This window comes from Zea mays, chromosome 6 (genome assembly GCF_902167145.1).
Source record: "Zea mays cultivar B73 chromosome 6, Zm-B73-REFERENCE-NAM-5.0, whole genome shotgun sequence".
In the NCBI taxonomy this organism is placed as follows: Eukaryota; Viridiplantae; Streptophyta; class Magnoliopsida; order Poales; family Poaceae; genus Zea; species Zea mays.
The window spans coordinates 56,607,683-56,620,443 of NC_050101.1; the positions used below are offsets into that span (position 1 = coordinate 56,607,683).

General features: G+C 41.7%; 1 long non-coding RNA gene and 1 pseudogene across 1 annotated transcript; both read right to left on the bottom strand.

The window, feature by feature from the left end:
* Positions 1-5,740: 5,740 nt before the first annotated feature.
* LOC103629323 (uncharacterized) lies at positions 5,741-6,935 on the bottom strand. Its single transcript, XR_554296.2, has 2 exons — positions 6,120-6,935; positions 5,741-6,028 (listed from the first exon to the last, which is right to left on the bottom strand). It is a non-coding gene; the product is annotated as an uncharacterized lncRNA (long non-coding RNA).
* A 2,324-nt stretch (positions 6,936-9,259) lies between these two features.
* LOC103631048 (DEAD-box ATP-dependent RNA helicase 7-like) lies at positions 9,260-11,340 on the bottom strand (annotated as a pseudogene).
* Between the last annotated feature and the right edge of the window lie 1,421 nt (positions 11,341-12,761).

The window sequence follows — 12,761 nt, forward strand, 5'->3', positions numbered from 1 at the left end:
GCAGCTCCTTGCTCCGGCACGAGGACGTACTCTCCGTCAGCAAGGTTACAGTCTATCGAATGCAATGAACATGTATGTCATGATTATGCAGGATTTAATAACATTATGCTAAAAAGAAACTAAGTCAAGAAGTAACTTAGAGTTTCTTGGTCATGCGGGGCCTTTAGTGGTTTATGCTTATCACTCCTAGGTTTAGATTTTTGTTGAAGATAAACATAGGGGATTTGTACTGCCTTAATATATTTCAGTGGACAATTTACAAGGGTTTTAGGATGACACTAATTTCCATTATTCATTTTCCTTTCTTTAATCTTTATTTATGAATTTTAGTGGGGTTTGAACTACAACAGTAGCTTAACTTTCTCCAAAAATTTTGTAAAAATTACAGTGGGTTGCCATTGGTCACTATAGCCCCTTCTAGGAAGTTGAGGTTCCAAATAAAAATGCTGTGCTTTAGACAAAAATAATAAAAGTGGGGTAAATGGGCCACCTTGTATTACAACTCTTAATTAGAGGTGTGTTCTGTCCTAAAGGTTATTTTTGTTGACATCTAACAGTAAAAATAGGCTTCTGTGCCAAAAATCATCGAAAGCTAAGGGGTGGTTATTTAGTTATGATTTTCTAAGGTTTAATGCCTAAAAGGTACTTTCTACTACATGGTCATTTGAAAAATGTCAAACAGCAGATTTCATATTTTTCCTACGTTTTTAATAACAAAACTTTGACTATCCCAAGGGTGGGGGTGTTTTCACCTTGGGGTTATTTTTGTAGGGTTTTTCTAAGTTTTCCTTGTTTTATTCAAATAAAAGGTATCCCACTTATTTTATACTAAATCAGGGTAGGATAGATTTTTCCAGTGAACTATATTGAATAAGTACCCTAACAAAAATAGGGGTGCCCTCTGGTGCATTATTTAAATCACATTTTCTATTTTTCTTAACCTTGAGCATATTGTAAAATAAGGGGCAAAAACTAACTTAATGGGGTGGACAAAGAGGTTTAACATTTTTAAAAAGATCAGTAGGTAGATATAAACTTCTCCAAATTTTTCTAACCCTAGTCAAATAGTGCAACTAATTTTTGCCCTATTATTTAGCTTATGGCCAAAACAATAATTAAATTAGAACCCTAAAGTTTTCTGTAGTACATAGGGGTTTTTATATTTTTCTTAAGTAGTTTACATATTTAAAGTCTGGCAAAATTGGTTTGACCAAATTTGGATGAACTAAACAGAAGTTATGAATTTTTAAAGTTTCTATTCAATTTAAAAACAGATTTAATAAGAGTTTCCTGGAAAAACAGTTTACACCGAGGTCCATGGTTTTAAACTAAATCAACCCGCACAAATCTACCCCTGCGCCACTATTCCCCTGGGTCGCTGACAGTTCAAAAAGCCCCCTGACCTTCTCTTCCTCTCACCCGCAGTCCTTCCCCCAATGTAAATAGTACCCGCGGGAAAGAAAAGGGTGGCGCGGCTTACCGGCGGCGAGATGGGTCCGGTGAAGGGCAGGGTTGGCTCGGGGAGGCTCTGGCGGTCACAGCGAGGTGCGGCTCGGTGGCGGGGATGGCCGGAATCGCTCGGTCCACGTGCGCAGGCGGGTGTTCTCGTCGGCGGCGAGTGTACCAGCCAAAACACGGCGATCTGGTTCAATCCAAGGGCACGGTGAGCTTCACGGGGTGACGTAGAGACCGTGTGTACAAGGAATCAGAAATTGGTTGAGTGGATTACCCGGTCCACGTACTCCGGCGGGGTTGTGAACTCCGGTGACCGTGGACTGGCTTCTCCGGCGAAGCAGACTTCGATTCCTCGCTCTGGGAGCTTCACTGAGTTGTGCACACTCGTCTCCGAGGGTTGGACGGGGTTGGCAAAGGCTGGGCTGGCCGGTCTATGGTGGCAGTGGCTCGGGTGGCCGCGGACACGCCGCGCACGGGCAAACGGCGGTGAACTGAGCTCCGGTGAAGCTTGACGGTGCGCGAAAGAGTGCAGTCGACGCCTGAGCGGGCTTTATAGGCGCGGGCCAGGGCGCCGGCTGGTCGTTGGCGTGACGCTGGGCGCGCGCGGGCGTGCTCTGGCGCACACAGAGCGCGTCGAACACGTGGAGCTTTTCTTCTGCCTGTGTTCCACAGCTCACCCAAGACGCAAACGTGCAAATCTTGGCAAAAATCCGGTGCGAGTCTTTTCCTGGCACCTAGGGCTGTCTCTCATCCGTGAGCTGCCATGGCAGATATGGCCTAGGTAGGGAGATCTTCGGTCGCCAAATCGGGTGTGTCACACTGCCCACTTCGCGACAAAAACCATGCCAAGGCATGTCAAACGTCCAAGTCTCGGGCTCAGCTTTTTCTAGTGGGTGCCTTGGGTGGTATGCCACATTTTTGGTATAGAACATAGGTGGATTTCGTGCCAGCTTCGAGGTGAACACGACTGCTCTTTAGTGTAGGTGTAGTTTTTAACTTAGAGAGAAATAGAGAGCTCTAGCTCTCTCTCCACTTGGAGATTTGATTTGGGGTTTCCCCAGGGGTCTTTTTGCAATGTTACCTTCCCCTAATTGCTGGTTATAAGGTTACTTATGGTTTTGTCAAAGATTACTCATGTTTTGCACATTTGCTCACTCTCTTTCCCCTTTTATCCATGGTTTTGGGAGATAGGGTTTAAGAGAGGTCTAGGGTTTTCCCCCCCTCTTATCCAAGGTAGTAAGTGTGCAAGGATTAGAGTAATGCTTCTTAGGTCATTAACAAACTTTGATTAACCCATGATATCCAAAGTTCTTATGTGTTTCCTTAAGTCTCTACCACATATGATCACAGTCCTTAGTGCCAAGGTGTGCTCTAGCCATGGTAACACCTGAGGTGTTACACCATATCAAATAAATATATTATTATAGTCATCTAGACTATAAGAACTGTCTTAGATGTTAGTGAGTATACTAGACACTTTAATATATGAAACCATCTTCATATCATATTTCTGATAAGATGTATCACGAAAAAAACATAGTAAATAGTGAATTTAGGTTAGTTTGATGATATATCTATCAGGATCTGTAACACTTGAATCAGTTTCATTGTCCCCCACTCCCACATTCCGGCATCGAGAGCGGCAAGTTAGCCATCCACGACAATATGGGAGGCGGACGCCAGCGGTCCTGCAACCCGCGAATCAGAGCCCCATCCACTCTCTTGGACAGCAGAGTCGTGGTCCTCGCTGACGGGCGTTGTCCTAGGTCTACTACCGTCATCGACGATGCCCGGGCCACCGCCACCGCCGCAGGCACCGTCGTCGCTGTCAGGGAACCTCAGCAAGATCATCAGCGTCCTCGGAGTTAGGATAAGGCAAGCGCTCGTCACCGTGTCCCAGATCTGGTCTTCTCCACCACTCCCCTCTAGCCACTGCCGCCTGGTGAAACTGGTGTCCGCTGCCCTGGCAAATGTTCAAATTTGTTAGTGGTGATTTATTGGTTAGGGCTGGGTGGTAATGTCAAATATGAGTGCTCCAATCTGCTTGTTGCTCAGACCTAGTTCGCTAGTATCGGCAAAGCACAGATCAAATAATTTGACATGTGAAGTCGATTGTTTTGTGAAATCAGAGCACTTCGATCTGCACGGTTGATGGATATTAGTGGGCATACTTGTGATTATTCTAGTGATTTTTATTGTTGAGTATGTACTCAATCCCCTGTTGTTCTTGCTAATTATTTCAATTCCTCCATCAGACAAGGGAAATTTACTCTAAAATGATGAATTTTTACAGTGCATAATTTGTTTTTAGAACATGATAACAATACATATTTACTCCACATAATTGTACAGGTGAAGTACTTTGGAGTAGAAAGAGAGATGACTCATGTTCTTCGTGGGATTTGTTTATTAGTTGCTCGATTATTATTTACTTGGAACACTTTTCTAGATTTTTTTCTCACACCGTCTTTTCTCACAACAATCTGTTCTACTTGTGAGTGTTGTAATGAAACTGAACTAGCTACTAAGATCGGTAATTTTGTTGACTGAAAAAGAAAGAATGATAGTTAGTTGTGTTCTGTAATGAAGCAAAATCTTTGAAATCTTTGCTACCTTTACTTTAAATTGGAGGATGGCTCTACCATTTTTTGGTGTATCCTTTTCATTTGACAGTACCATCTCACATCCACTTTGTTCTCTTTTACGTGCAGGTACTGTTTTGTGTCGTGTTGCAATCCTCATCAAAATAAAAAAACATCAATGTGATCGGTGAGCTTCTACAATTACTCTTTTATAAGTTGTAGTATATTAGTATAATGACCAGTCGAGCGGCTGGTTATGTAAGAAGTGGAAGCATAAATATGTATAGTTGGCTGCCTAATCACCTTTTCTCAAACAATTCGTAATACCAGCTTAGTCAATCGATTATGAACCAACAACCTTGTGCAAAAGAAGGGACAATCCTGAGAGTTGCTCATCTTCAAAATTTGTTGATACACCAGACCATGCAACACATCATTCAGTTGACTCATTACAAGTAACTTCATCTACTTCTAGCACATATGACTTATCAGATAACAAAATCAAAGGCCATGCCCACCAGCGATTAACACCAATCACAATCAAGTGACTCGTAACCTACAACAACAATGGGAATAAAACCCTAAGTACGCAAGTACTCAGCAAGACTTACCCGACTAAAGAAAATACTCTCAAGGGTATGCTGGTTTTAAAAGGATTCAAGGTAAGGCTTATCAAGAATCAAGGACTCTGTTTGCAGAAAAGCTTACTATGAGTGGATCCTTAAAAATCCATTTTTATTTGTCAGGTTAATTAAAGTTACCTGTATCTAGAGTTCTTTCTATCCTTGTTCAAACACTTGGCCTATACTAGCCGTCTTTTTATCATCCCTTCAGTTCACTAGATAGCTACATGTAGGGCAATGACCAAGTCTTCATATCCGAGAAGTAACGGCGATCCGAATCGATTAATACCCAGCTGGGGATCTCAAACCACACGACATATGTAGCACTTAACCCTTGCATATGTCAACTCGCAACCGAGTTTCTTAAGACCAGACCGGGTTCACGCCAACCGAGAGCACAGATACACCACCATCCAGCCTCTTGCCACGGAGGGTACACGCTACTCTCGCCATCTCTCCACTCCCTTTGCGTGTTGGCCTTTCTGGTATTAGTCTGCCCGAGGCAAAACGTACCCATGACGAGGCATGTGGCTAGTTTTCCTCAATCATGAAGCCTACATTGGTACGGTCCTTAATCGACTCAGACGGAGGCACTACACCGAGACTTCCTTCTCGTGCAAGCCACCCGCCCGGTCTTAGCTTTAATATTTAAAACAACCAGATCGATACTGACAATTACGATATCTACTCACTATGCTCATCAATCCAACTAATAGGAATAATAATTTAACTTACTAAGATCAGATCGATCTGAAATCACAAGAACGACAATGGTTGATGGCACATATTAGCAAAAGAGCCAGAGACGATGATGTTCGCGGCTGCAAGGCGAGGCTGGGTCCGTTGCGAAGGAACAACCCGCAGCCAGAGCAATGAATCGACTTTGCTATGCAAACAAGATTTATCAAAAATTACTACTGACAACACTAAACGACAAAACGATTTAAATGCTAAATTTATTCTTTATGTTACTAATTTACTTGTCCTAGCAACACATGACATCTGTAGAGCCAATACACACTCTGCCTACGCCGCACCTCGAACCTAAACTTTATCGTACGAATATAAATACCATATATCTATACGAACACAACTACATCACCGTAAATAATGAGGCAGTTCAACAAACATTTAATACAACTACAACGCACCTGCTCAATAACAAGATAATTATCACAACCAATATATCTATCCAATTCGTTCAATCATATAAGAGGGAATAGCAAGTCAGATCACCATAACCAGATCGACACGGAATTTACGGAAACGGCGACGATCCCAGGTTTAGACAATTTGTCAAGTACTTTGCGGGTGTCGTATTGGACTACACTTCTTCCCCACACTTTTCGGTGATTCCTTTTCTCCTCACTCGTACACAAGAACACACAATATTAACATCAAGGAATTAATATCGGGTACGAAACAAGCATGAGCAATGGTCCGACAGCACGACACTCACCAGTAATTTAATCCAACTCGAAGGCCACGAGCACAGCTATGATTTCTAATTCCGCCATTACGTCGAGCACCACACAAGCGATGCACGGAGCTGTCACCCTCCCTGACACCCAATTGCTCTGCTGCGATTCCACACACATAGGTACATAGTTTGGATCGCCGAATGGCAAAGGCCATGGTGGCGAGATGCTGGAGCACTCTAAGCAACAAGAACAGGGAGCGTTGACGCCAGAGTTGCTAGAATGGTAGGCGTAGGGAGCTCGATGCGCGCAGGGAAACTTCACGGCATGGTGGAGTTGAGGGAGGAATAGAGATAGAAGACGCCGACGCTCATGGCTAGAGCTCGAGGTCAGCGCGCGACCTGACGGGGTGGAGGCTGAGAAAGGAAAGCAGAGGACAGCGACCATGGAAGAGGGGCTCGGCTGGGCGCCATGGACGCGGCAGCAGGAAGGAGCACGCGGCTTGGGGAAACAGGGGCAGCATGGGAGGGGCAGGGAAGAAGGGCGCGATGGCCATGGATGGGGAGGGGAGGAGCGCTGGCTGGGTAGGGAGCACGCGCGCACGGAGCTCAGGGAGATGGGCGCGAGCAGGGAGGAACGTGGACGGGCGGAAATGGCTCGGTCCGAGCTGGGGCTAGCCAGGCACGCGCGCTGGGCGCTGGAGACTAGAGAGGGGCGGCCGAGCGCCAAGAAGATGGAGAGGAAGTCGCTGGAAAGGAGCAGGCGCGGCTAGAAGGAGATAAGGGAGAGGGACAACAGACGGAGGTGGAAGACAGAGGCTGGGCACGGTGTGCTGGGAGATAAGCACCACGCGCCCAAAAAATCAACAGAGCGGCGGCCAAAAAAATCAGAGTAGAGGGGCGGTGGGGGATAAGGAAGGAGACAGATATTTTCCCTTTCTTTTTTTGTTTGTTTTTTACACAAGCGATACACATATCCACAATTCTGAGATTAGGGTTAAAAGAGACATAAATACGTTGGATCAAGACAGTATTAGATATAAAATTTAGATAAAATTTAATTTAGCGGATACTTTGGAATTCAGAGGAATTTTTACCAGTTACTTATATCCGAAGATTTGGATCCGGGCGAGAAATGATAGCCCGAATAAAACTGATTTCGACTTCAATAATTTGCTGTGCGTGATTCGACTGAAATTAGTCGAAACCATATCTGCTAGTGTACACATGATTTCGTCGCCAAATAGCGTGCTGAAGAAACAATCCAATTTAAAATCCTCAAATGCAGTTTCTCTGTGAAAGGGCGAGGACTAAATTATTTGGCACTGAAAACTTTAGTCGTCGAGTTCTATTGAATCTGTTTGGGATGAAAGCGGAGGGCCAGACTAAATTTCCAAATTCGTATTTGCACGAGCGATGAATTTTAAATAATCACCAGACGCATCGATTTTCGGAACAACTATGTTCCGATCATCACAAAAATTTAGGACGAGCCTGGATAGATAAAAATAAAAACGATGTTGAACTCGCGACAGACGAAATAGATTAAGACAGAGAGACTATTATTCTTATTAATATTCCCGTACTTATGTCCATATTCGTTGTTTACGTACAGTAACACCTGGGGTGTTACAGCCCTTCCCCCTTAAAAGAATCTCGTCCCGAGATTCGGAGCGAAAGACTTTTAAGAGTAGAGAAGCATGTAACCCTTGTCCATACCAGCGATACTCATAAGACAGTTCCAAGCAAAGATGAGTGTCTCAGAAGGTTGTTTCTCTAGTGGACATAACATGTGTCGCCTTAAGTTAACTTAAAAATGTCCATCAATAAAGACGATGTCTGCCAGGAGAACACATAAGGTTCCATGAGTGCAGTTTGCTTTTTCTGATGACACTGTACTATCTGAGTCTGTTGGGCGAGCGATAAATATGCGACTTTACCCAAACAGAATTAGTTGCAACCTCTTGGGTAAAACACACACAAAGAGGTTTACCAATAAGTGGTCATTAGAATTTCATAGCACACAAGACGAGCGTGGATGTCGAACAACATCACTGTTAACTCGTGTTAGCTAGAAAATCTAAGTCCAATGATGATAATGGAGACTCAAGGAAACATCAATGAAGATTATCAACAAATGTTGGCTTCACGATGAACCCACCTCATCTTGCACTAGTGCAACTCAGCCCAATCACATGGGAGGCGATCGAGGCGCGACTAGAGTGATGATTAGGTGGTTACTGGCCGACTTAATATCGATTCTTATAAACACTTCCTTAAGAGGGGTTGTACAAAAGTGAGTTTAGACAACTCGATAGAACACTACTACAGATTATGCTATATGAGGCGGTTAATTTTCAGTTATTAAGACGCTTATGAAGTGTCCAATTTTGATGGAGTTGCAAAAGATGTCCCACATTTAAGATGGTTATAAACCGTCTTAAAAGATATTATGTAAGACAATTTTTAATTTATAACCGTCTGAAAAAGGTATTTGTTTTAGTCATTTTATCCGATAAACCGTCTGAAAAAGGTATTTATTTAAGTCATTTTGTCCGATAAACCGTCTTGAATTAGGTTTTTAAGACACTGCTTCTAAAGAACCATAGAGAATACAAACATTAAAAGTTATAAAGTATTTATCAAACCGTCTCGAACATCCTACAGTAATAGACAATTACAATAGGAAAACCATCTTATTTAGGTGACTAATAATGGACGTTTTAGAAACGTCTTATTTAGGAGACTGATATTAGACATTTTGGTGACCGTCTTATTAAGATTTAAACGAAATGACTTACACGGCAGTACATTCTTCAATTTTTAATCATTTGTTCAGACATCACGTTATAATAATTTGAAAGAGAAATATACATACACATATATTGAACAACAATATAATTAATATAATATAAATAAGTACCCTTCAATATATCATAAATAAGCATTGTCAAACAAGGCATACATAAGTGTACTCTAAATCTAAACTAAAATACAACTATTTGCACTAATGTTAAGCTTAACTGTATATGAATCAAGTCTCCACACTTTTGCGACCACCAAATTTGAATTCCATTCTATGTTTTCCTGTACAACAAATAGGAGAAAACTAGACATAGCATGCAAAAAACTCCAAGTAGCACGTCGATGACCTCGAAGATGCCCTTGTGCTTCTCCCAGTTCTTGATCACTCCTACACGCTCGGTGTTCCTCCCGCCGGTCACCATGACCACGTTGCCGACGTCAAACTGAAGATAACACCAATGGGAACAAATATGACCCCGACGACGAAGAAATACGATCACCGGAATGTTATAGCAAACCTACAGGCAGAGAAGGATTTCCATTTAATCAGAACACTCATGAACCAGAAGCACAAATTACCAGTCACTTACCCAGGTGACCACATCGGTCTGCCAGTTTGAAGATGTAGTGTACTGTAATCCTCCAAGGAAGATAACAATGATCTTTTCTTTATGGCCGTGTAACCCTAAGACACATATTTCTGTTAGTTCCAACTGCCAATATCTAGAGCAGAGCAAAAACCTGGAAAAGCTGAACGTGAAAGCAACTTACAACTGCCTTTGCAAGTGCTTTGGCAAGCAAGTCAGCTGCAGACAGACTGGAAGAGCTTAGCAACTGCTCTGCTTGCTGCCTGAAGATAGGAATAACACTGCACGACACACATCCACATTCTTAATGACAAATCAATAAACAAAAGAAACATGATTGTCCCAAAATGATGATGGAAATATCTTACCTGTCTGACACACTCGCAATGGCATCTGCAGCTTCACTGCCAGCAGATTGTGCTACATCAGTGGGTTGTGGCACAGAGATATGCTCAAATTTAACCCAGACTCCCTTTCTAGTCTGCTGACACTGTGCTTATATCTGGGCTCATAAAGCATGACAGCAACACCAGTATTACCTGAAAATCAAATGATTGCGAAGGTTATTAAATCGAAGAAGAATTCACATACTTCACGCTGCGCTTGCGCTACATCTCCATGCAAGGCACGGGATCCAGAAATCAAACCAGAAAGCTGTGATGCAGAATCCTTCGTCTCAGTGAAGATGATGGTTCGACCTCCACTGAAGCACAGAAAAGTTTAGCGAAGTCATTGGAAATCAAACAGCATACTGAAAAACAACCATCTATGGGGTAGTACATCCTGGCTATAACATCGGATAATGTCTAGAATAACTTGTGCCCTTGCTGCCTTGTTACAAGGAAGAGCAAGGTGCTTAACAGATGCACTGGCCTTCAGTTTCTCATTACCGACAAGATCAACTGTTTTCCTGTCAACTTTCAGAAACCTCATAGAGAGCTACAATAATTCCAAATCAAATTTACAGCTCACAAAATAGTCAAAAAATATTTAAAAATATGAAAGTCCTATGAAATTATCTTACCTTATTCACCCAATCTGGCAGAGTGGCATTGAACAGAAGCGTCTGTACTTTGGTAGCATCTTCTACCTTGCCTTTTCTTACATTAGAGTAATTAAATAATCAAACAGTAATTAAATAATCAAACAGATATCTAATGAATGCTGTTAGATGCTCCATTTAAAAACCATGTTAATTGATCCATTTAAAAAACAGAAAGTGGTTAGTAAATAAAAGTATAAAGATAATAATTGGCTCCTTCATACTAATCTATATTGTCAAAAAAGAAATTTGTATAAGAATGTACGATACATAGAAACTGACAAATGAGCATACCAAGAATGAGCTCGACATCATCAACAAAACCCATGTTTAGCATCTCATCAGCTTCATCAAGGACACAGAATTTCAAGCATTTCAAATTGAGAGTTCCTTTAACAATGAAATCCTTCACAAGTGATGTAGCATACATAAGAAACTGCAGAAATGAGCACATGATGCAATGAGCTGGAGAGCAAAGATAAGACAAACACCTTGACACGACCAGGAGTTCCAACAACAATATCCACACCTCTTCTCAATGCCATTTCTTGAGGATGATAAGGTGATCCCCCATACACACAACATGCAGAGAGCCCAAATGTTGCACCATAAAACTCAAAGTCAGCGTGCACCTGAAATTCATTTTATTGATGCACTTATGTCAAAAACTCATGTGCAAAAGAATCCAATTCTTGAATCAGATAAGGGTAAAAAAAATTACCTGATTGGCCAGCTCTCTTGTTGGTAGCAGAACGAGAACACTTGGGGTCCTGCCATGTTCAGTTCGTCTAGATGCCTTGTTTGCCCCATTAACCAAAGACTCCAATATGAATGTTATAGCTGTTTTGTAACTTAGGAAGATGTACCTTCAGTACAATTCTAGAACCGAACCAAACATCACCGGAAACCTTCAAGCTGTCAAGCTCAACAATGCTAGGTATGGACTTGAAGCGACCAAGGAAGCTCCCAACCTGCCAATATGTGAAGAAACACGATCATCCTAACCGCGTTTGGACCTCACAAGTTAATGTTTGAACCTCTTTTTTAAAGAAAATATAAATGCTAGAGTCTGACCTTCTTGAACTCAGGACCAAGTTCAATTGAGGGGTTTGATGGATTTGTTCTGGCTGAATTACGTGTAACAAAGCCATCAACCAAGGTATATAGATCAGACTGCAAAGCAAAAATAGAAGTTTTCATTTAGACGCATAGAGAGCACATCACATACTCAATTTTATTCAGCATAGCATACAATCCTGTACTAGCTGCAAATCTTATGTCGCCTTAACTGGTAGGAAGCGGGACCTTGGAACGTTGATACCAATGGCATGGTCAAAGAACTGGTCCAATAAAACTTTATTTGTTATATTTATATATATAGTCACATAAAAGCATGGTGATGTACATAGTACTTTGGCTCAAATGCTTCCCTGATAATAATAGGCTCTGTGTTTTTCCAATGCAAGATTGATAAGAATCACTTTTTTCAACTATGTGCAAGAGAGAACCAAAGCAAAAACAAACTACTCACCACAAAGGTTAGTTGGAGGTTATTTGGCTGTGTTTCTCATCGGCCCTCTCAAACGACGTCTCCACCTCGTCGGGCGCCACAATCCGGATCGACACCTAGCCCTATGTACTACATGCTGAAACTTGGAGAAAAAACTAGATGCATATGTGATGTCCATCAAATATATGAAAGTAGGATGATATCATTCTAAATTACCATTATATATCTCATAAATAAGCATTGTCAAATAGCTCATGCATAAGCGTACTCTATATCCAAACTAAAATACTAATTGACAAACTTGGTAATCAATTGTCTGCGCTATCGTTGTTCCTAACTAAATATATATGAAATCAAGTCCCCAAACTGGTGCGGCCATTCCATCTTTTCATGTACAACAAATACAACACACTAATTATTAGTTAGACACATATGAACACCTCACAATGTGGCATATGATGTACAAGGTTATATGAATGTAACATCTTACCTAGGAAGCCATGCTAGATTTAGTTATATGAAGCACCTTCAACCCTGCATGATCCACCAATGTCTATCACCTCATTCATGAAGAAGTCGAGCAACCGTTCTCGGACATTTGCTATCTCATCAGGCAATAATGGACAAGTTGCAAAACCAGCACTACCCTTGAAAAACATAAACCATGTAAATAATTATAACATCATATTGCATAGGTTTGAGTAAAATTGAATTCAGACTGTAAAAACAACCTAAGGATA